The sequence below is a fragment of the Anser brachyrhynchus genome, assembly GCF_964034855.1.
Source record: "Anser brachyrhynchus genome assembly, chromosome: 18".
NCBI lineage: Eukaryota > Metazoa > Chordata > Aves > Anseriformes > Anatidae > Anser > Anser brachyrhynchus.
The window spans coordinates 2,211,884-2,233,855 of record NC_137711.1 but is presented as its reverse complement, the minus strand read 5'-3'; the positions used below and the strand labels follow the sequence as shown (position 1 = coordinate 2,233,855).

General features: G+C 38.4%; 1 long non-coding RNA gene across 1 annotated transcript in view; it reads left to right on the top strand.

Annotated features, from left to right (window-relative positions):
* The window catches only part of LOC308180116, a 39,686-nt gene extending 24,477 nt beyond the window's left edge, over nucleotides 1-15,209 (top strand). Inside the window, exons 2-3 of the long non-coding RNA XR_013940757.1 lie at nucleotides 1,356-1,445; nucleotides 15,183-15,209. This is a non-coding gene — a long non-coding RNA (uncharacterized lncRNA). The remainder of the gene's footprint in view (nucleotides 1-1,355; nucleotides 1,446-15,182) is intronic.
* The last annotated feature ends 6,763 nt before the right edge of the window (nucleotides 15,210-21,972 follow it).

The window sequence follows — 21,972 nt, the reverse complement described above, 5'->3', positions numbered from 1 at the left end:
GTTATGAAAATCATGGGTGGCAAAAGTGTCATTTTCTAAAATCTTGGAGTAATTTCCTAGTAAAGTTTGGCTGTGACTGGAAATTTCACATAAAACAGTGGCAAGGGTTAATATTATTCCTGCCATAACATTTTCTACAATTTCCCATGAGAGCTCTCAATGGTTTTCCACTGCCACTGGAAATAATGACTCTCAGCTGGAGTAAGTTGCACTAACACTTGATATTCCTGTGCCAAGTGCTCTTTGAAATCAGCTTGTGTTGCTTTTGCACACTCAGGAATAACTAACACCATCCACTCGTGGTCAGAGTTTCTAACCAGAAGCCAATATTCCTGACCAAGCTGTTCTTGAGTCGAGTTTACATCAAAGTCTTACAGAAAGTGAGAGCAACAATAAATTTAGCTATCAGATCAGGCAATGTGAGAAGTAAGAAGTAAGAAGTGTGGAGCTGACCATCCGATGACATCTGATTTCTGGAGTGCTCCTGGGTAGGTGTTCTCCTTCCTCTGTGCAGGGAACAGATCATGATCACCACAGCTGTTAATGTTAGTTCGAGGTTGGACTTGTAGGATTCATATTTATTCTCTTTTTTGTTTGTTTGTTTGTTTGTTATTTTACCTGCCCGTTGAATTGGCTAATAACAATTTGTTTTAAAGAGAACAAGGGCAAAATGTCTGTGGTTTTCACATGAATAAAAGAGGCTTTATCAAAACACATCCTGGCCCAGTTTCTTCTGTGGATTTATCTCAAAGTATACACTGCAGTTGCACTGCAAAATCACATCATGATTTTTGTACACACCTGAAGCAATTGCATATGTGCTAGCATTTGTATTTGATAAACAGATTCTGTTATGTTTTTGCGTTGGGAACAAGTTTTCGGATTATTCTGCACACATTTTAGGATATACACAAGCGCTTCCAACAGCAAAAGCACGGAGCAAATGTGGAAGTGCAAATTTCCATGTATATATACACAGAATTTGAAAATCTCTCACTGTGGAGACAGTTGTAGTTCTTATCATTTCTTGCTAAATACAGTCTATCCATCTGAATCATGTAAAGATGAAAATCTATCCTCGGATTCATAGCTCCATCAAGGTAACAAATTATACAAGAATCTGCTCAATTTCCTACAACAGCACAGATCACCAGCCGAAGCAAACCACCCTTGATTCTTCTCCCACCTTAGCCATCTGCAAACACTGGGCCCCTCTTTACCTGTCTATAGCTTTGTGTAAAAATTCCATCTCTTTCCCTCTCTGTACAGTACAGAGGGTGATGATTTGTGTTCACAACAAATTACTTGACATTTTGTGTATAAGAAAAAAAAAATCCTTTACTTCTATTTTGCAGATGCTTTGAGGATGATGGAAAGATAAAGGTTGCCAGAACAATGCAGAGCTGGAATTTCTGAAATGAAATTCAAACCTTCCGGTTTAACTGGTGAGATTTATTTACTTTTAGATGTTACTGCCAATGAGCTCACTGTACAATATGAGTTTAACTAGACTGCAATTTGATTTATGCAAAATATTATGCAAAATATTATCAAAACAGCTCTTCACAGTCAACCTGGGAATGTAAAAGCTGTATAATTCCTATTAGAAATGATCACCCTTCTATCAGAGGTTGGATGCATACCTTCAACACTGCAATCACTGCCAAGTTATCAGTGCTGGGAGTGGCATAGAAACTGGAAGATTTCCAAGTCACGATCCCTTGTTCTTAAACAGTGGTAAGTCTATGGCATGAATATGTTAATATTACTGGATTGACATTATGCTCTGAGCACATCCAGTATCAAGGTAATACTACGGTAGTACGACATATTTCACCCTTATCTAGCTGCCAAATTTTGATGCAGGAAAAGAAAATCCTTTACTATTTTTAGCAAGTTAAATCTCAACATACTCTTGGTTACCAATGCACTTTGAATTAAGCATTTGTAATGGATGCCAGGATAGAAAGACTTTATTTGGCTAACCACGCTTTGTTCCACATGCACTAACAAGTCAGGTAAAACAGATGTGTTCTTCTTCTACAAAAAAGAAAATGAGGCTATCTCAGAAAGTTGCAGAGTAACCCAGAGTCTCTCTATGAGTTTATAACTGGTTATGACAGGGGTTAAAATTATCAGGAAGCAGTATCGCCATTTGATGATGTCACAGCTGCCCTCTGGGAGAGTGAGGTCACTAACAGAGTTGTTCGGGGAGATAACAGTCTGTTAAAATAAACAGAAGTGCCACGTAATTACCCACACTGCAGGAGGAGGATTAGACTGTTTGGAAGACCCTGCGTCTGCCTTACGCTTACTGTCACTTGTTTTTTAAATCCTTGGGCAGAAGTGGATGAACTGGGTGATTGAAATCAATAACCAGTGAGTTTAAACAAAATAAAATAAAATAAAATAAAATAAAATAAAATAAAATAAAATAAAACAAAACAAAACAAAACAAAACAAAACAAAACAATAAAATAAAAACAAAACAAAACAAAACAAAACAAAAAGAAACCCACCAAAAAAAAAAATCTCTGCTCTTTTGCATTAGTTAGAAAGCTGTCTCTGTAGTGTTATACACTCTTTCACCAACATGTAGATCTGTGCTGTGTTATTAAGTGGAGAAGGCTGGGATATTTTCCCATCCAACAAGGCAAATTCAGAAAAAGAAAACCCCTCACCCATGAAAACTAGCTCCGTCACCAGGAGCAAGAACAAACAATGTTCTCAACTGTTACATCAGGAGAAATCAGCACCTCCCCAGCTTTTGGAAGATCACAGATCTGCAAGTTTTCGGTCCCACTGGTAGTGGGAGGATAAACCAGCAAAATAAGTGGCAGGCTTGCCAGGCTCTGCATGGCACACATCCAGATCAGCGACAGCAAGAACATGGGAGCTGAAGCTCAACTGCATGCGACTGCCATCCTGCCCCTTGAAAGCATCACATGCACTGCACGTGCAGGAGCTTGCATTTCACTGAGTAATGACTCTGAAAGGAAATCTTGAGAAATCCTGAAGCAAACAACCACTCTGACATCTTTTCTTTCTTTCCTTTCCTTTCTTTCTCTCTCTCTCTTTCTTTCTTTCTTTCCTTCTTTCTTTCTTTCCTTCTTTCTTTCTTTTCTTTTCTTTTCTTTTCTTTTCTTTTCTTTTCTTTTCTTTTCTTTTCTTTTCTTTTCTTTTCTTTTCTTTTCTTTTCTTTTCTTTTCTTTTCTTTTCTTTTCTTTTCTTTTCTTTTCTTTTCTTTTCTTTTCTTTTCTTTTCTTTTCTTTTCTTTTCTTTTCTTTTCTTTTCTTTTCTTTTCTTTTCTTTTCTTTTCTTTTCTTTTTTCTTTTCTTTTCTTTTCTTTTCTTTTCTTTTCTTTTCTTTTCTTTTCTTTTCTTTTCTTTTCTTTTCTTTTCTTTTCTTTTCTTTTCTTTTCTTTTCTTTTCTTTTCTTTTCTTTTCTTTTCTTTTCTTTTCTTTTCTTTTCTTTTCTTTTCTTTTCTTTTCTTTTCTCTTCTCTTCTCTTCTCTTCTCTTCTCTTCTTTTCTCTTCTTTTCTCTTCTTTTCTCTTCTTTTCTCTTCTTTTCTCTTCTTTTCTCTTCTTTTCTCTTCTTTTCTCTTCTCTTCTCTTCTTTTCTCTTCTCTTCTCTTCTCTTCTCTTCTCTTCTTTTCTCTTCTCTTCTTTTCTCTTCTCTTCTTTTCTCTTCTCTTCTTTTCTCTTCTCTTCTTTTCTCTTCTCTTCTTTTCTTTTCTCTTCTTTTCTTTTCTCTTCTTTTCTTTTCTCTTCTTTTCTTTTCTCTTCTTTTCTTTTCTCTTCTTTTCTTTTCTCTTCTTTTCTTTTCTCTTCTTTTCTTTTCTTTTCTTTTCTGAAAATGGAAGAGATGACCAAGAGGTTCAAAATGTCTTGGAGACCTGTTTTAAAAGTTCCTATTGTACAAACAAGTCATCAGGTCTCAAACCACTTTAAAACTCTTGCAATTGAAAACATGCTTTTAGTGGTTTTGTGAGCACAGAGACTTTACCATCTATTAATATTCTGCTAGCTTTGGTTACTAAAAGTATCATCCTGGGTATGCTATTTTTGACACTCTATTTGGAACATAGCAAGAGCACTAGACAGGCACTGTAGATGGTTATCCTGAGCATTTATGATGTTTAAAGATCTCCCAGAAAGCATTGTAAAAGTGTGTAAATCCCAGGAATCTGGACAAATTCCAGGTCCAGTAATATATTCTCCCGATATTCCTCCTGCAGTTTCAATTGGAAAACCATCCTGAGATGCTGTATTGCATTGCCGTGTGCTGTAATACAACTGCCATATTTTACCCAACGTTTGGCTGCTCTTCTCTTTAAATAATTTGTAAGTCATTTTGTAAGGGGCTATGGGATAAAAAAAGGGCTACATAAACATATTATCATTGTCATTAATTTTGGCACCATTTAAGACCACCAGTATTTAAAATCAATTAACAGTTCTTTTTCTATTATCATTGGCATTTTATTTTTATTCAGCTAGAACGAGTTTCTCATAAAAGTTAAAAACAACCTATTTTTGGAAGTAATACAGCAACAGTAAAGGAGGTCTGGTGAATTCTCATTAGACTTTTACCAACATGAGTTTTCTGGAACTATTTTCACATGTAGAAGTTTTCAATGGTTTTAAAGAGTTAGAGCTTATCCAGTAAAATGAGTTAGCCCTGCTTATTTCACACCTTTAGCTCATCATGTTTTTATTTTTAGGTTATCATTAAAATACTTCAAAACAGACAAAGTCTGTAAAAGCTCAAAATACTGTGAAGCGGAACCTAAGTCCTGTCTATGCTTTGGCTCACAGAAGCCAAGTCAAGGTTGGATTTCTTCAGCTATTACCAGATCTTTGACAGCAAAGGTAACAGTTCTGTTCTTCTCCATGGCCCTGTATATGACAGTCTCCTCTGCCAACAGACTCAAAGTTTTGTCAGGAGCTAAAGTGTGGCTACACACAACAGACAAAATTAATGTCCCCATTGTTTGGGGTTACAGCTTCCTAAAGATGCTGTAGCAACACCAGTTTTGTCTATCATTCTCTACTATTAATGACTCTGAGAACTCTAGAATTTGGATTGGCACCTTCAATTGAGCTGCTTGCTTCATGGTAAGTTTTACCAGAACTCTCTGTGTTATATGGAAGTATCATTAGAGCCAAATGTTAATCTACATTTGTTGGAGATAAAATGGAAAAAGGATATACCTGGGTTTTAATGTTTAGCATTTCCGAAACAAACCACAGGTGTGTCAAAATGTAAATACATTTCCAAACACAGAAACATAAATGTGTCAGGCAATACTACTGACAATGCTTCATAGCAGAACTTTGAGAAGATTTTTATTTTCTCCAAACACATAAACATCACCTGAATGATGTGGGATATGCAGATTTACTATTGCAAGGCAACAAAGAGCGTCTAGAAGCAGCTGGAAATAATTCAGTAACACAGTACTGTGAAAAAGAGTTTAAAAACCACACAGTCTCAATGATATTTTCATAGTGCTCCAAGCAATTTACTTCCACAAGTTAAATGGTTTCAAGACTATCCAGCTCAAAATTACATACACAGCATAAATGCCAACAGTGGTAAACTGCAGAGCATCAGGCCAAGAAAACAACAGCCAAGAGCCCTCGAGGAAATTTCAGTGAGATTTATGAATGGCATTCTCATGACTTTGATGGATATCACCCAAAGTCCTCTCGTATCTGTCAGTGTCTATCTCATACGTGTATCACTGTAGAAAATAATTTGCATTTTATACCAATACTGCAAAAGCTATTGGACTCATTCAGCCCATAAAATCTTTGTCTCTGCTCTCCACCTTACTGGTATCCAGAACATGATCCACCTTGTGCCGGTAAATTACTATGCCATATAGATTATACAGTCAAAATTTTGGACTATATGTAGTCCTGTAACTTCGTGGCCCAGTTAAGTCTTTCCTCATACTGAAAAGCACCTCCATCAGTAACAGGTTTTGAATGCTGCAAAAGAGATTGTGGCTTAGGTAGCGCACGTAATAATGTACATTCTGATGATAGGCACAAACCTCCTGATCTAATTTGTGTTTTGTATTCTTCTGCTAAGTTACTCCAGGACATGAGTACATTTTTGCTTGCATGCATCATCCAAATAGCTCTTATTTAAGGTAAATAGATGGGATGATCAGATATATTAAGAGTTTTCTCTGTACATTGACTTAAAGTGAGTGAGAGGTGAGGTATTTGGCAGATGTGAAGGTTACTCAGACTCAAGTTTATGTTCTGGAGTGGATTTGGACTCAATATACTTTTCAATCTTAATGGGAGCATGGAAGTAAAAGTCAGAGACGGTAAATAAGTAAAAGGCAAAAAGCAAGCAAAGAATTTTGGCATGCAATTGTTATCAGTGCTAGAAATCTTAAATTGAACAGTATGGAGATTTTTCATGGGTCTGCACACATCTCAAATTAAGACACATATAAAAAAGCTTTATATATATGTGTATATATATAGAGAGAGAAAACTTGTGTTATATGTTAAAAAAAAAAATAAAATCCCCTTCTAAAATTTCATGTGAAAGTCCCACAGAACTTCAGGCGTTATTGGAAGGATTTCAGAAGACATGGCCAGCAAAGAGACAGTGCACCCAAGGGAAGGAGCAGGTAGTCACATAGCTGCAGGCCTTCTGGAGATATGTGATATGGGAGCCAGAAATGAAGAAAGCCAGTAAACCTTACCTAAGAGAGATACAATACCCGAGAATAGCACCACGGAAGTAAAACGAGCAATCGTTTATCGTTAGGGAAGAAGTAAAATTTAAAGGAGCACCTAGGAAGACAGATGGAGCTTTGGAGAATAAAATGATCTTGTTATAATAATGTCCTTCACATTATTACTGAAAAAATTAAGGGGGGGGGTGGGAGAAAATATGCAAAAAGCCAGACCATAATGTAATGAAAGACTCTTAATGAAAGATTTGTATATGTATGAATAAATGTTAAAAATGAATGACTGAAGCCTCAGAAAATTTGGGGGGAGTGGAACTAGCAAGTGTTGAAAGGTTTTTTATTTTGGTGGATTTTTTTTTTTATTTTCTTTTAGAGAGTTTTTATTTTTTATTTATTTATTTTTTATTTTTTTCAAAATATGCAACTTGAGGGCAGGGCACAATAATGGTTACTGTAACTAGGAATCACTAAAATTCATGTAGGATGAATTAACTGAAATTATTTTATGTTCTGAAAGCACAGCTCTGTGATGTAGGGAATTATAAAAAGAAAGATGTTGAAAAATTAGAGAGGGGTTATAGAAAGGCAGAAGAAGACTTGAGACTTGGAAAAGAAAAGCTGCTCTGTGAAAACTGTAAGGTGTTCAGTTTCTGCAGTTAGCCAGAGAGAAGATCGAGACTTGATTAAATCACAGTAACTTTAATGTAGACTATAAAAATGACTGTGGGATGCTGCTGCGCATTAAGGTTGCTGAACTAAGTATCAGATTTCTTTTATCACCTTTACATAGACTAAATAGAACAAAACCAATTCAGGTAAGCACACTTTTGTGGCAGCCATGCATAAAGGGAACACAATATCTGGCAAGAGAGACTTTCCAACCCACCGGAGAAAAGCATAAAAACAACAAACTAAAGCCAAAATGAAGATAAAAATAGGAAATCCATTTTTGAAAAAGGAGGAGTGACTTTTTATAGGAAGAGCCTGAGGAACTGGTGCATTCTACCTCTCTTGAAGTCGTCTGATCTAATTTAAGCTCTGTCTTGGAAGATAGATGTTAGCTAAACACAACTTATTGGCCTCGTTACAGGCCTGTGTGTGTGAAATTCTGTGGCCTTCAAGTCCAGGTGAGGAGATTCCCTCTCCAAATACCAACCCAACAACTGCGGGTTCCTCCTGTGCCGGCTGGGTCTGAGCTGGAAATGTTCTACAACACGTCATAAATACTACTGCAAATCACGAGGAATGCGTTGCCACAGAGAAAAACTTCACTAAAACGTCAGGCTCCCTCGCTGGCTGCGACGGTGGCCGCAGCGCCGTGCCACGGGCCTTTCAGTAACCATCACCGTGATGAAGAAGGATGCAAGGTATTTTGGACAGCAGGAAATCGCCACAGACACATAGTTTGAAAAATAAAAAGGTTGACAAAATATATTAGCCCGAGGTACAATTTCATTGAATCTTTGCTTGATTATAAACTGTCCAGTCTTCAAACATGCATATGAACTTCTGAAACCACTTCTAGTGTTTTCAGTAAGCTGCAATTATTTTTGTAGGATTTTTAAACAAGTCCACCTTGGGATTTTGGTATTTTCCAATGCTGTCTCAGACAGTTCTGTTTTAAAATAAAACCTGGGCAGACTGCGAGACTGAGGGCTGGGGCTCTGGGCTGTGCACAGGGATGCAGTAGGGCCAGCTCGGTGGGACCACGGGGATAGACTGACGTTGCTTTAGCCAAGAACTTGGCTTGATATCAAAAGCAACGGGATGCAAAGAAAACAAAGAATAGAAACTGCAAGATGGGACTGACCTGAGCAAACACTGGCAAATGAAGGGAACTACCTTCAGCGCTTCAACTGCCAAATGGAAAAAAAAATAGAGAAAATAAGAAAAACAGACGTTTTCCTTTAGCACCAAGCGCCTACAGGTGAACGACATATCAAGAGCTAAAGCCTTCCTCCTTTAAGTCCCATTTGGGTTGCTTTATTCGTGTGAAAAGAAGCCTTCAGCTCTTGCAGTTGTTGAGCTTCAGGCATGGTGGGATTTTTGGCCATGCAGCAATGTGCAACTTCGGAGTGAACCAGCAAGCTCAGGAGCCCCCTGGGGATATGGCAGGGGGCTTCAGGCTCCCAATCCTATGGCACAGACTGGTAGAGCAAAGAGAAATCCTCAGAGCATGAGTTACCCATTGGGTACTCCATTACTGCAGCGTGCAGAGCTGAGATGTGGGGATCTGGAGCAGGACCATGCTGAGGCTGATTGGGATTTTGGGGAAGCCTGGAAAGTTTCAGAATTTCTTGTCATTTTTATGCTGATTTAGAAAGAATATTTCATTTTTTTTTTCCTGCCATATTACAATTTGGAGAAAGGAACAATTGGCAGGGGGAGAAGGAGGATGCAAGTTTTTTCAGATATGTTGAAATATATCCCTTCAATATCAACACTGAAGGTTTAATTTGAAAATAAGCAAAGTTCTCTGCAACAGCATCAAGCTTTAGAGTGTTTTGATTGGAGTCCATAAAAATAGCAAATTCCCTTTTTAACCCCCAAATTCAGAACTACCCCTGAAAACAGCTTCCACAAACCAAAACTAAGCAGAAATAAATCTACCAGCTGCCACAGTTTCCTGCCTTACCCAGGTTTCATCTCCCTTATCCTCTTGAAATGTTGGAAAAAAGTTAGCTTTGAAGTCATAAAGATAGAGCCATAAAAATAGCCATAAAGATGCTATCTCTATCCCTGCCCAGGGATACTCATCCCTCTCCCTCAGTGGTGATTGTATGTTTAGATAATTAGCACGCATCAAATGTTTTTGAGAGCCCTTAATAAAAGGGCTATACAGAAGTCTATGTGATTGTCATTTATTAAATGTCCAGAAGTTATTTAAGCTGCTAGGAAACCTAAAACAAGTTAGGAACTGAAGCTTATTTATGAACACTGAATACTGAGTGTATTTGGCAATGCTGACACTTTGAAAACACTTAGGGACAGTGTTTTTTGCACACATGTGTCTCATTTTGCACATTACCTCAGCCTTACAGTCTGTGGCTTTCCAGAAGTTGATTGACAGCTACGAAAGCATACTCTCAGCTGTCAAATAAATTGCTGATTATTTTAGTCCTTCTTCCAAGGCTTTGAACATCCCATTTAACTTGCAGGGAAGGAAAAACAGCCTACCCCAAAAGAAACAGATCCAGGATGTTACTATAAGGCTGAATTTTACTTTGTGTTGCAGAAATGGCACAGATCAGAGAAGGGATGCATCCAGGGGAAGTCTGGAAGGCTCTGCTTTTGTACTGAAGATACAAAGATTCAATGAAATTGAACAATGGAGATGAGGTTCCTTTGGCTCTCTTGTGATTAGACAAGCAAGTGTTTCAACCACAGGAGTTGTCTAATTGCAAATCAGTGGCATCCACCAGTGGTGTTAATGACACTTCTGAACACTAACTTTTGTCTTGCTCTATTTGTCAATACTATACTGTCTTAAAAAACAACACTTAAATTACATGTGTACAAACAGAGAGGCAGTTGAAACCAATTTTAGGAATTGTTTTAAGTGGGTTTGCTTGTAAAGCAAACAAAAGAAGTTAACAACCACTGACATCTTCCAGGCACTGCATCCTTCTCTATTGCAGCCCTGGAGCTTCCACCATGGCTTACTGGACATGCAAACAATTGCAGGGTAATTCTTGTAGCCCAGTCATTTATTTAGGCTAGATGAAAACCAGCTAAAATAAAACAAAACAAAACAAAACAAAATAAAATAAAATAAAATAAAATAAAACAAAATAAAATAAAATAAAATAAATAAATAAAAATGTAATAAACTTTATATTTTGCAGAATATTGAGTAACACCATCTCTACGGCTTGTTTGAAACTTATCTGAATCTTTAGGGACAAATTTAGACCTGATTAAAATCTATTTTGCTTTGAATGAGGTTACATTAGGGATGCAGTTGTAGCTCTTAGGCTGCCAAAATTTGGCTGAAAATGTTTGAAAATAAAAGCCTTTCCTGCTTCTGTTTGATATTAAAGATTATTATATTCAGAAATCAAACAGAAAGTATAAAGTCTAAGGTAAAGTAATATAGAGCAAACAATCTACCTGGAAAGGTAAATGTCTACATTCATTACCTTATTTTATCTCACCTATCTCAGGCTTCCTTTGGTCCAGCAATATAATCAAGCATGAGCTTAGTTTTAGGAAAATGGGAGACTCTACCAATATTAAACAAACTACCACTACCAGACTGCTTACACTAAAGCCTGTACTTTTTAGACTGGGGTCCCAAGAAATCAGAAACGGCTGTTTTTTACCAACACTGTTCAGGATGGGACTTATTTCACACACTTGACTGCTCAGTTCTCTTCAGTTCGTGGGCTGTGCATTGTAGCAGCTGCTACTCCAAACCCACTTGTCTGTGCATCCTTCATTTTACAGCTACGGCTCTCCCAGGAAAGAACCACCACCCTGTCCTCAGCAAGGTTCATCTTACTTGTCTGGAAAGTGGTTAAAATTGTTTATGACCAAATACAAGTCAAGAGGTGGGGTCTGCCAGGGATCAGAGAGAAGCCAAATCTTTAGTCCTCTATTTTTGGATGTTTTCTCTAAAAAGCTTTTTTTTTAAGCCCTTAGTGAAAAAGTTGCTCCATGAACCCAATAAGTACTAATTAGGTAAAAAACTTTGCAAAGGCTACTTTGTAATTATAGGATTTGAGCTGTGGCATAAAAAATTTCAGATATATTTTTTTAAAAGAAGCACATTATTATATTTAGAGCAAAGTCACCCCCACTTTTTCTCTCTCCCAGGATAGACATGAAAACACCTTTGAAAATTATTTTTTTCCCATAAGTATGGTTTCTTTCCCAGGTGTAAGTGTGTTCAAATGAATGTAATTACATCTTGCATTCAACAAGCCAAATATTTGATTTCATATTAATATGTTTTCTCTCCAGCTAGTGGTAAATGTGGCTTCATGCAGTAGATGCAGAACATTTTTAAGAGCTGGGCAAAAACAATATATATTTATATGTTTATGTGTGTGCGCGCATGTATATACATATATAAATGTAAATGATTACCCCAGGAAAGAGAAAAAAGCTCCTCAATGTGAAGCACCTTCCCCACCCTAATCACTTCATTTTTGTGGAGTAAAATAAAAACTTGAACATTTCTGATCATTATGGCTTTGTAGCAAAAGGAATGTCAGACACTTAAGCTGCTAGAGGAGGTTTAACCCAGTCAATGCCTTAGCAATCTGAATTACATACATTGCATTTTACAGCCAGTAAGTGAATAGCTTTGACCCAGAAACTGGTCTTCCAACCAGTTAACCAGTTAGCTTAACAATAAGCAAGTATCAGGGAACTAGATGACTAAAAAATCCCAAGAGATTCTATTCAGCATGACTGTGTCTGGAGGAGTCAGGTGTAATGGTAGGACTGCATCAGTGAAAAAGCATCCAAAGATTCTTGCTTCCTCCCTGCCCACGTGAGAAGTGAGCTTCTGGCAAATCCTTTAATGGACTGGACAGAAGTTGGGTTGAAAAGATGTCCTCTTGCAATTGCATGTTACTGAGAGGCAATGAAAAAATTATGGTGAAATATTTAATTGACAATCGTCTTGCTTTAGCTCTGGACTTGGCACTCTAACAGAGCTACTTGGCATTAATTTTGCAGTCTTCTCTAGAGGTTTTATTAATGTTGTCATCTAAAAGTTGCATTGATAAATCATCTGATTTAATAAATAAAACACTGAAACCAACACATAATAATAGATTTCTTAACGTAAAGCAACATATTTCTTGTACCTGGTGGCAGATGACCATGCTCATAAGAGCATGCTCATACTATTTCAGACAAGCATGTAGAGCAGTCCATCAGCACAAACAGCTTAATGCATATTTATTCCCTTGTTAAGAGATGATTGATCAATGATCTCATCAGCTTTAGAGTCTCAGTAAAATTTTTTTTTTTTTTGAGGAGAAAAAAATCTCTGGAAGATACTTCTACTATTTTTTTTTTCTATACTTTTACTATAACCAGTTCATGCCTACTAACATCAGCTTCCGAGTTGATTAACTTATGAGCTACAGTTCATCATGTGAAATTCAAATCATGAATTGCACTCAACATCACAGACATTTCCTGAACGGAACAAGACAAAACCTATGGAAAATTGTTAGCAAGTGAAAGAGGAAAGTGTCCATAATTATACTTTGAAATCTGGACCCTAGAATAGCATTACGCCAAGATATCTCTGGATTCACACACTGCTACCTTCAAGCCACATCAGTAGATTCTATTTCCAAAACTAATACATCACATTTTGAAATTATATTGTACTTTTTTTTTTTTTTTGCTGCTTTCACAGTTCATGATTCAATAGCAGCTTTAGTAATGAACAGATAATTAAATTTTCACTTTTCAGCCTTGATGCTTTGTTTATTTAACAAGCTTGATTAAGAAATAAGTAGCCCACAACTTGGTATCACTCCAGCCGTTTCCAGCATCTCATTATGTTTATTGTAACAACCCACATCCAACCCACCAGGAGTAGCAGGGAGACTCCAGAGAAATACCATCCTTCAATTTAGTAATACCAATCAAAGAAAATGTTGGTTTGTTTGAATTAGGGAAGGGAAAGCAGAGAAAAATAAACTGCAAACCAAAGTATGTTCCTACTCATGGTACTTTCCCCTGGATTAAGCAAGAGATCCACTGAAACTTCAAATCATAAATGATAAAGATAGAAAAGCTTACTCATTCTAACTTGACTTTGGTAGCCAGATTACCATCAGCACAAACAACAGCAGGCCCATAATGTGGGCCTTCTTGATCTGTCCTAAGTAGGGAAAGGAAAATAGTCCCTTGGTGTATAAATCACACCAAGTAGGATATGTTCAGATAGTTCTTTTTTTTTTTTTTTTTTTTTTCCCCATATTCCTTTTCCTTTGACATATCTGTCTGGAACCAGAAGGAAAAGAGACATTGCCATGGAACTCTTAGCCTCCTTATTCCAGACAAATTGGACAAAGAGAACCAAATCATTTTCTCATTTGTTAGGAAAAAAATTAAAATAGAATATTTCCAAAGCTACCAGCAAACCCAAGGGCTGCGGGGACGTCGGTGAGGTCTGTCTGTTTGCACTAAGCTTATCTGCTTCCAGAGAAGCTGCTTCTGGATAGCCGCCCAGGTTCAGCACAGCTTCTCTCCTATCCTAGGTGTTATTCATCTTCCCGTTGGACATGATTGCCCAGTCAAATAACAGAGGGAACAGTACATTCACCTTCAGCTGGCCACAGTAGGTACCAGTTCTGCCAAGAAGCTTTTTTGATGGTATTCCATTTTTATATAGACACAAGTGATACTTCAGATGCATCGCTAGCTCCCACTCACATCCAGGAAAATATTTTACATTCACTTATTGCTCCATTCAGTATCATTTCCTCCTAACAAAAGTGAGCTGAGGTACATTACTTCACCTTAAAGACAGGAAGCATCTCTTTCCCCTTCTCCTTCCCACCTACAGACAAAGGCTCACTGTCTTCTCCATGTAGGCTTGGTTCAAATATCATTGGAAAAAAAAAATAAAAATTAATCGATTATCTTTGCACTGATTCCCATGATTAGTGGAGCATCACATCAGTGTTTAGCCTGAGGAGCACAATGCTGTGTAAATATTTTTTTGGTCTTCAGTGGGAGAAAATAGTAGGGTTCACTAGATTGTTACAAGGGAGCAGAGTCATAATTATTAAACCAAAATATGTAAGTCAGCTAGCTTAAGTAAATAGTCTCATGCCCAAAGCAGACAGGATTTTTCAATATGTGTCTTTATCCCATTACGGACCGTAATGAGAATGTAAGGGAAGATAATGCAGAAAGTGTATCTAAGAAGAAACCTCAGTATGGCGGTAAGTGTCGCATAGTGAGGGCATGAAACGACACGGCGAACCTAGTTCCTAAAGCAAACCGATATGAAAGGAATGGCAGGCAGCTCTCCCTGTGCAGAGAGATGTACTTGGCTGCGGGCTGCTCGGGTCAGAGCCATGAATGCAGGCAGTCAGGAAAAGTGGGCAACTCCAGGAAAATCCAAGGGAGTACAGGGAAAAGGCCGAGCCCTGGACGGGCGCCAAATAAATCTTGTTGAGGAAAAATAAATATCTCTGCTGGATGTCATTCAGAGATACTGCTGTTAAGCTGGTATTTCCCAGCGAAGCTTGGGAACTGAACAACCGAAGCCTCCTGCAACAGCACAGACTACTTGTGGCTAGAGAAAACTGAATCCGTTCAAGAAGGAAAAAAAAAGGTATCTAAGAAAATTCCACAAATTTTGATAAAAAAAAAAAACAAGAAAGCAGCATCCACATGACTTGGTAAGCTGCTTTAACCTCAGAGCTTACCCAATTACCAGTGCAGTATAACATTTCTATTATTCCTTTCATCCTGACCCAGGAAATCTGCAGGATGTGCATAGCTGACGACCTCAAGCAGCAGCACGAGCAGTGGGACAGAGGACCTTCTGTTAGGACAGGTAAACATTAGTAAGGCCATCTGCATTTCTCTCCTCCCTCCCATAAAATCAAGGTGTGTTCAATGATACACAATTATTCTTCTCCCATCAAGGTTTTATAGGGATGAGGAATTGTCACTGGCCAGAAAACGGTCAACAGAGAGCATCAAAATGTGGTGCTGAAACTGCCTGACCATATTGACTGATTGTTGAATTTTACAATACCGAGCACTTGAACCTGCAGGGAAACAAACGTAAGAACTGTGGCTTTTCTGCTGACTTTTTCATCTATCCAAACACAAATTTCTTTTTTTTTTTTCTGTTTTTTTTTTTTTTTCTTTTTCTTTTTTAAAAGTTAGCAGGATAAAATATCGGACTGTGCAAAATGACTGGCTGCTATATTTAACTCAGACAAACACATAACAAATCACTATTCTGTAGAAAGAAGGCACACCTCATAGGCTATATTTTTTTTTTCTTGAGACCTGGACGTAAGACCACAACCCTCTAAATAATCCTCCAGAAATAAACCAATGAAATGTTCACTCTGACAACAGACACAGTATTATACCTGCAGCTGGTAAATGTTTCCACAGTTCAACCACCTTTCCTTTTCATTTCCAGTAAAAATTTGATCCCAGGGGAAAGAGTCAGCAGCTAGGATTTTAATTACTTTTCTGCAATAGAGTAGAGTTGAGTATAGCAGCGTTTTAAATGCTGCTGCTACATTCTACTTATCTTCTCCTTGAAGGGGAGGACAGATGACAGCAAAGGCGGGTGCCCTAAGGAGAACCATCCCTTTTTTTTCTCTGATATTTCTCCATCCTTTGTAATCCGTTATTTCCCTGCAGTCTAAAGACACCGTATCTTGTGAATCAATGAAGACTTCAGAGAATATTTTCTCTGCAGTGCTGGTGGCTCAGTCTTTTGGACCAGTCTGAGAGCTGAGCGCACTGACTATGGCACCTTGCCTGCCTAGAACTAAAACCTGAGGGGTTCTGAACCTGGAGACTGCCATAAGTTTCAAATCTAATTGCAGTATTTGCCTCTGAAAATGTTCCAGAGCCAGAAGGCAGAATCCTCTTGCATGTGAGATTGCCTTCAGAAGTCATTAGTTTCCTGTTTGCCTCAAATAAAAAGCCCTAGGATAGTTCTGATTTACATTATTTATTTATTTTTTCAAATAAAAGATAACACTGATGCATTTTTATTTTATTTCAGTGGGGAAAACAGGAAATTTACTCACATATATAAACATTATATATATATATATATATATAAATGATCTTTATAAATATATAATATGTGTAAACAACACACTTTTGCCAGCAGGTACATTAGAGATCCTTGATGAGGCGAGTGGTGGGAAAAGAGACAACAGAACCTGCCCGGTAATGTCAGCAAGAGCAGGAGCTGCACAAAGGAGAGCTTGATGCTGCAGAACTTCAGGTAAAATGCATTTGAGAGTGCGGGCAGGAACTTCAAAACCTGAAACTTCCCCAGTGCTGTAACGGGTTTGGAATAAGCTGGGCCAGGATCTCCATAAGCATGGGGCAATAAGGAAAGTCCAACTGGGGCACTGTTGAAAGCTCTGCCATCATCCAAGTGTCTCCTTATGATCCAGGTCAGATGGGACAAGAATCAAACACCTACTGAAGTCAAAGCATGAATATGTGATTGACATTGCTTAAAATACAGAGAGTGGTTAAATTCAGGTTAAAATCAAACATAGTCCCCCCTGAACAATACGTGTCCGTCACTGCCAGTTAATTGTGCTGCTGTATAAAGCTGTCAGGAGCCCTTGGCTGAAAAGAAACATTCATCAGGATCCAAAGTGATGGACAAGAAGAGCAGCCTCACAAGTGGAAAATTAATGTTTCCTGTTTGGATAAATCCTCTCCACTTATCCCATTATTCTAAGAGGTTTGTCTGGTCAATCTTCATTTCATTTTGCTGGTAGGCCTTACACAGACTGCCGAGGTTCCCACTGCAGGAGTCCCTGGCGGAGCAAACAAAGTGCCATAAACATTATTATACTCCAGTGCTATGCTGGTAATGGCTTTTGGAGTTTGGATTCTTTGTGGATTATTCAAGGAAGGGAAGCGGGGAATGACCAGGGAAATTAAGTAGCATGGGAGCCACAGCTTCCTTTCAAATGACTTTGCCACACAGATTTCACTTTTGCAGTATATCAATACATATCCAGCATCCTTCCTTGACACTTAATTGGATATTGTATTTTTCTTCTGGGATCTCTGTGTATATATATGTCATTTCCTATTTCTCTAAAGCTAGAAGCTTTGAAATATCTTAAACGTAACCTGCTCATTCTTTCTGTAACAACTTTGATTTATATTAATGCTATTTTATAACTAGCTACCCTCTCTGCCCTGTACTCATAAACTAGAACTGTGTTCCCAAATTATGAAATGAGATTTCAGGACAATAAAGCTTGTAGTATTGCAGCCTTTCCCTGTCAATATATTATTCCTATAAAACCTCCTCCACCCCACAGATTAAAAGCCTTTCCTTTTAAGACTTGGAAATGTCTTTTTTTTCACTGGTCTTATTCTGACATGGTTTTCTATAATCATCATTCAGGAAACATAAGCCTGATGAGGTCTAATAGCCACATCTAATAGTAAAAAAATCACATATTACTACTGAAAGGGGAACGTTCTAATTGCTTTATATTTGACACTGTAACGAACACAAGTTTAGGCCCAAAAGTTAGATTTAATAACAGTAGAAGGAAATTTCAAGGAACCAAATATTTTGCACTAAAATGTGGTAAATGCTCACTTCAGGTTTCGTCGTATGGTACTTATTTCATTTTAATACGCAATTATTATCCCACAGCATTGTAAATAACTCTCAATCTCATAGTCAGTGAGATCTATGCGCATGGCTCAGTTTGGGTTGGACAGCATTTGTCAGTCAAATAAATTCCTAAGATGATGTATGTGTCAAACTAGCAAAGAGAAATGACTGCTGACAACCTCAAAATTGGAAAATATCCTTCTCCCCATTTAATATACGGAGCCCATAGCAATAAAATGTTAACTGCGGGGCCTAAAGTAGAGTCCTTAGGGCTTCAGCAGTCCCTAAAGAATCTAAGATTCAACGAGATATTTCAAAATAGTAATATTTCACTTTCCTGGTAGGCGGCCACAGTGCTGCGTGCGGAGGGTCAGGACAATGTGCTCCTTGTCCCTCCGTGCCTCCTCTCCAGCCCCTTGCAGGAACTGCGCTGTGGCACCCATCCTGGCCCTGCATCACACCCAGTACTTGAGCACTGACTGAATTTTACAAACACCTTAAAATTTATTCAGAGATCTTCTTTTGACCTCTGGGTTTTTCCAATAAGATGGGATCTTTAAGAAATAATATATTCCATGGGCACTTCAGCTGGGAGTGGGGAGCCTTGGCTTGCAGGCTTGGTGAACGTTCTGGCTGCTATTGCCATAATGGTTCCACCCCCCCCCCCCTTTTTCCTTCCCTTCCCTTCCCTTCCCTTCCCTTCCCTTCCCTTCCCTTCCCTTCCCTTCCCTTCCCTTCCCTTCCCTTCCCTTCCCTTCCCTTCCCTTCCCTTCCCTTCCCTTCCCTTCCCTTCCCTTCCCTTCCCTTCCCTTCCCTTCCCTTCCCTTCCCTTCCCTTCCCTTCCCTTCCCTTCCCTTCCCTTCCCTTCCCTTCCCTTCCCTTCCCTTCCCTCTCTTTTTTTTTTTTTTTCATGGTGGAGAAACATACAGCTTTAGTTTGCTAAGCGCATAGTAAGAGCTCTCCTTTTACCCAAGAAACAGAGTTGCCTGATTTTAAAGAAATTCTGGAAATGCAACCTCTAGCGCTGTTCAGTGTCATAACTGCTTAGAGTTTGCAATCAGGAAAGTACAAAAATTTACGTTGGCTGAAGATGTGTCGCACAATGTTCAAACACATTCAAATTTATGGTGTATCTGTGAGACTGTAGCTATTTCTCTGTTAAAGCCACCGTTGCTTCTTTGCTTCCCATCTGCACGCTCATTGTTCTCCTCAACCCCTGTGAAAAGAGACCCAGAAATGAGCAGCGTAGAAATGGAAAGGTCTTAACTCCCTGCTCTCAAGACCCTCTGGCCATTTTTGTTGGTAATATCTGTGATACTTTACTTACAAACTTGTTATCAGGAAAGTAATAATGGTATAGGCACAAACAATAAAACAACGAGTAAAGTTGCAGACCGTGAAGAAACAAAGGGGCTCAGCCCTGAGGAGGGTGGAGGTTTCATGCAATCCTTCGTACGCGTCTTTCCTCCCTCCTGTGGGATGTTAGCAAATCACAAGGGAAAAGGATGGTTTTCTTGTAGCCTGGCAGGTAACTTTCTGTTGCTACTCCTGACATCACTGGCATTTTCAATGAAATATTAACAGTCCTGCTTTTAATCGGAGTTTCAGCACAAGCTAAATTAAGTCATTGGAAGAGAGATATTGTCCCATTAAGAACAGTAAAACCTTAAGCTCCCTTCCCGAAGAGTAGCTGTGGGCAGTTAAAGTGACAATCAATTTAAACAGGCGACACTGCTTTATAAGTCTCTGAAGTGTGAAATCCCAGCATGCCTGATGTATTTCATTTTAATTTCCTTTTGGAAAACAGAGTTGTGGTTAGTGGGGAACCTCACACTCACACACACATGCATGCAAGAAAAGCTTTAGGAGTGCAGGAAAGAAGGAAATTATTTAACCCTTTCAAAAAGCTATACAATTTCTTCAGCTAAGTAAAGAAAAATAAGCATAGATATTTTCTCCTTTAGTTCCTGTGTAAAAATAAACAATAGTCTTGCATAGTTGATAACTACCTTAGGGCCCCTTGCTAATTTCTGCTACAAGTCCTGAAAACTTCATGAAAATTATTTTTTGCTAGTTTCCCTTCACTTTAAGGAATTTCTAAATCAGTAGCTTGTGCCCTCTACAGGGTGGTGGGGAGATAAGAATCGTGTAATTTCATCTGATTTCCCATTTCTAAGCTATTTCTCTGACATCAGACCACACAGGTACATGAAGACTCACTATCAGACGCAGCTTACTGCTGGTTTCAGGTCAAGCCTGATGTTTTCAGGATGGTAGGGCTCTCAAAATGGAGAGAGATGGAGAAAAGCCGAGATGACACAACATACGGAGCAGTGATGGAAGCGTCTACCTCAACAGGGTTCAAAAGAGAAAAACAGCGTCCTGCTTTAGCACTGTCCTGACTTTATTTCAAAGAGATTGAGAAATCACAATGGGAATGGAAAACTTTCCGGGACCTTCCCTTATTTTAGTTGAAACCAATAGTTTAAGGAATTAATGAATACAATCAGGAGCTTGCCAAAAAAAAACATTCAAACACAATTGACTAGATGCAAGCACGTGTATTAAGTGTGACCCTGCCCAATAGAGACACCTGCAAGATAGATAAATAAATAAATAAATAAAACAGCACTTCTGGGAAGGTGATTGAACACATTTATCTTTGCTTGCTGTGCTCTAAATTTTTATTTTTAATAGAAAGACTGAAAGTTGGTCACTTACAAAGTGAAAGAAAAGTCGTGCACATAGTTGAGTCTCAGGAATACATTTTTTTTTTAATGGAAACAGACATAAATAAAAAATCCCGATAGTTTTACTATCATATCTGTAGGGTCACGGTTCAACCACAGGCATGTGTTAAGCCATTAATTACTTCAATTTCATGGGAAAACAGATAGAGATGTGCTGACGACATAATCAAGGACTGTAACAACTGCCCTACAGTACTGTAAGTTGTGCTACGTTTTGAGGAATCCTGCTGGTGTGTCTGTGAAGGACAGCTCTGTTTATTTGTAGTAAACTGCAGTGTAGAAAGAAACTAAACTTGTATTTATTTTGCATATGTATATTGCATTTGCCAGCATGAAAGGAAGGCTCTCTATTTTTCCAGACCAATCAAGGAGAAAATTTTAATGGTCTAAACATCTACCCCTTCCTGGTTGACAGCAGCTTTTGAAGCCCAGACCCAAAGTCAGCTCAGTAAGACAAGGTTCCTTCTTGTCTCATCATTTCATCAAGGTGCAGGAACAACACGGCTTGTCTATGCCCCAAGGATATTCAAAGCAAGGGGCTCCCACATGCTACATTTAATGCCGATGCCCATCACCAAGAGAACTGTGAAAGGCTTCTTTAGATTTCGCAAACTAAATGGGGTATATCAAGTTGAAGTGGTTTAGAAATGTTGCATTCAGTTTTTGAGTAGGTGGTGGAAAGTGAGGAACTTAAAGATTAAGGTTTGAAATGCAAAACTTATGAAGTCTTGCTTTTTAGGTATAAAAAACAAACAAAACCTACACACTCAGAGAGCTCAGGCCTGGCTGCCTCCTACAGAAGTGAGCCACAGTGTACCCATCATCTGAGGATGCCTCTGTGTGCTATCCCCATGCAAAACCCCTATCTGCATCCTAAAGGGGGAGCTGCAGGAACCACTACTGCTCCAGACGTGGACTGGTGATAAAAAATTTACCTTCACAAGAGCCAGAAAGAAGGATAATGGATAAAAGAACAGAAAACCCAGCTTAGTAATTTTTCAGCTACTCAAGAACAAACCAAAGTACCAGATAAAACCCAACTGTCCTTTAAAGCTTGGCTCGTTTGCTGTAAGCCATGCAGTTGCTCTCTAAAACATCACGTGCAAAAAACAGTACATGAAACATCATGTCTTTGTGGTGTGAGTAAGAATCAGGGGCAAGG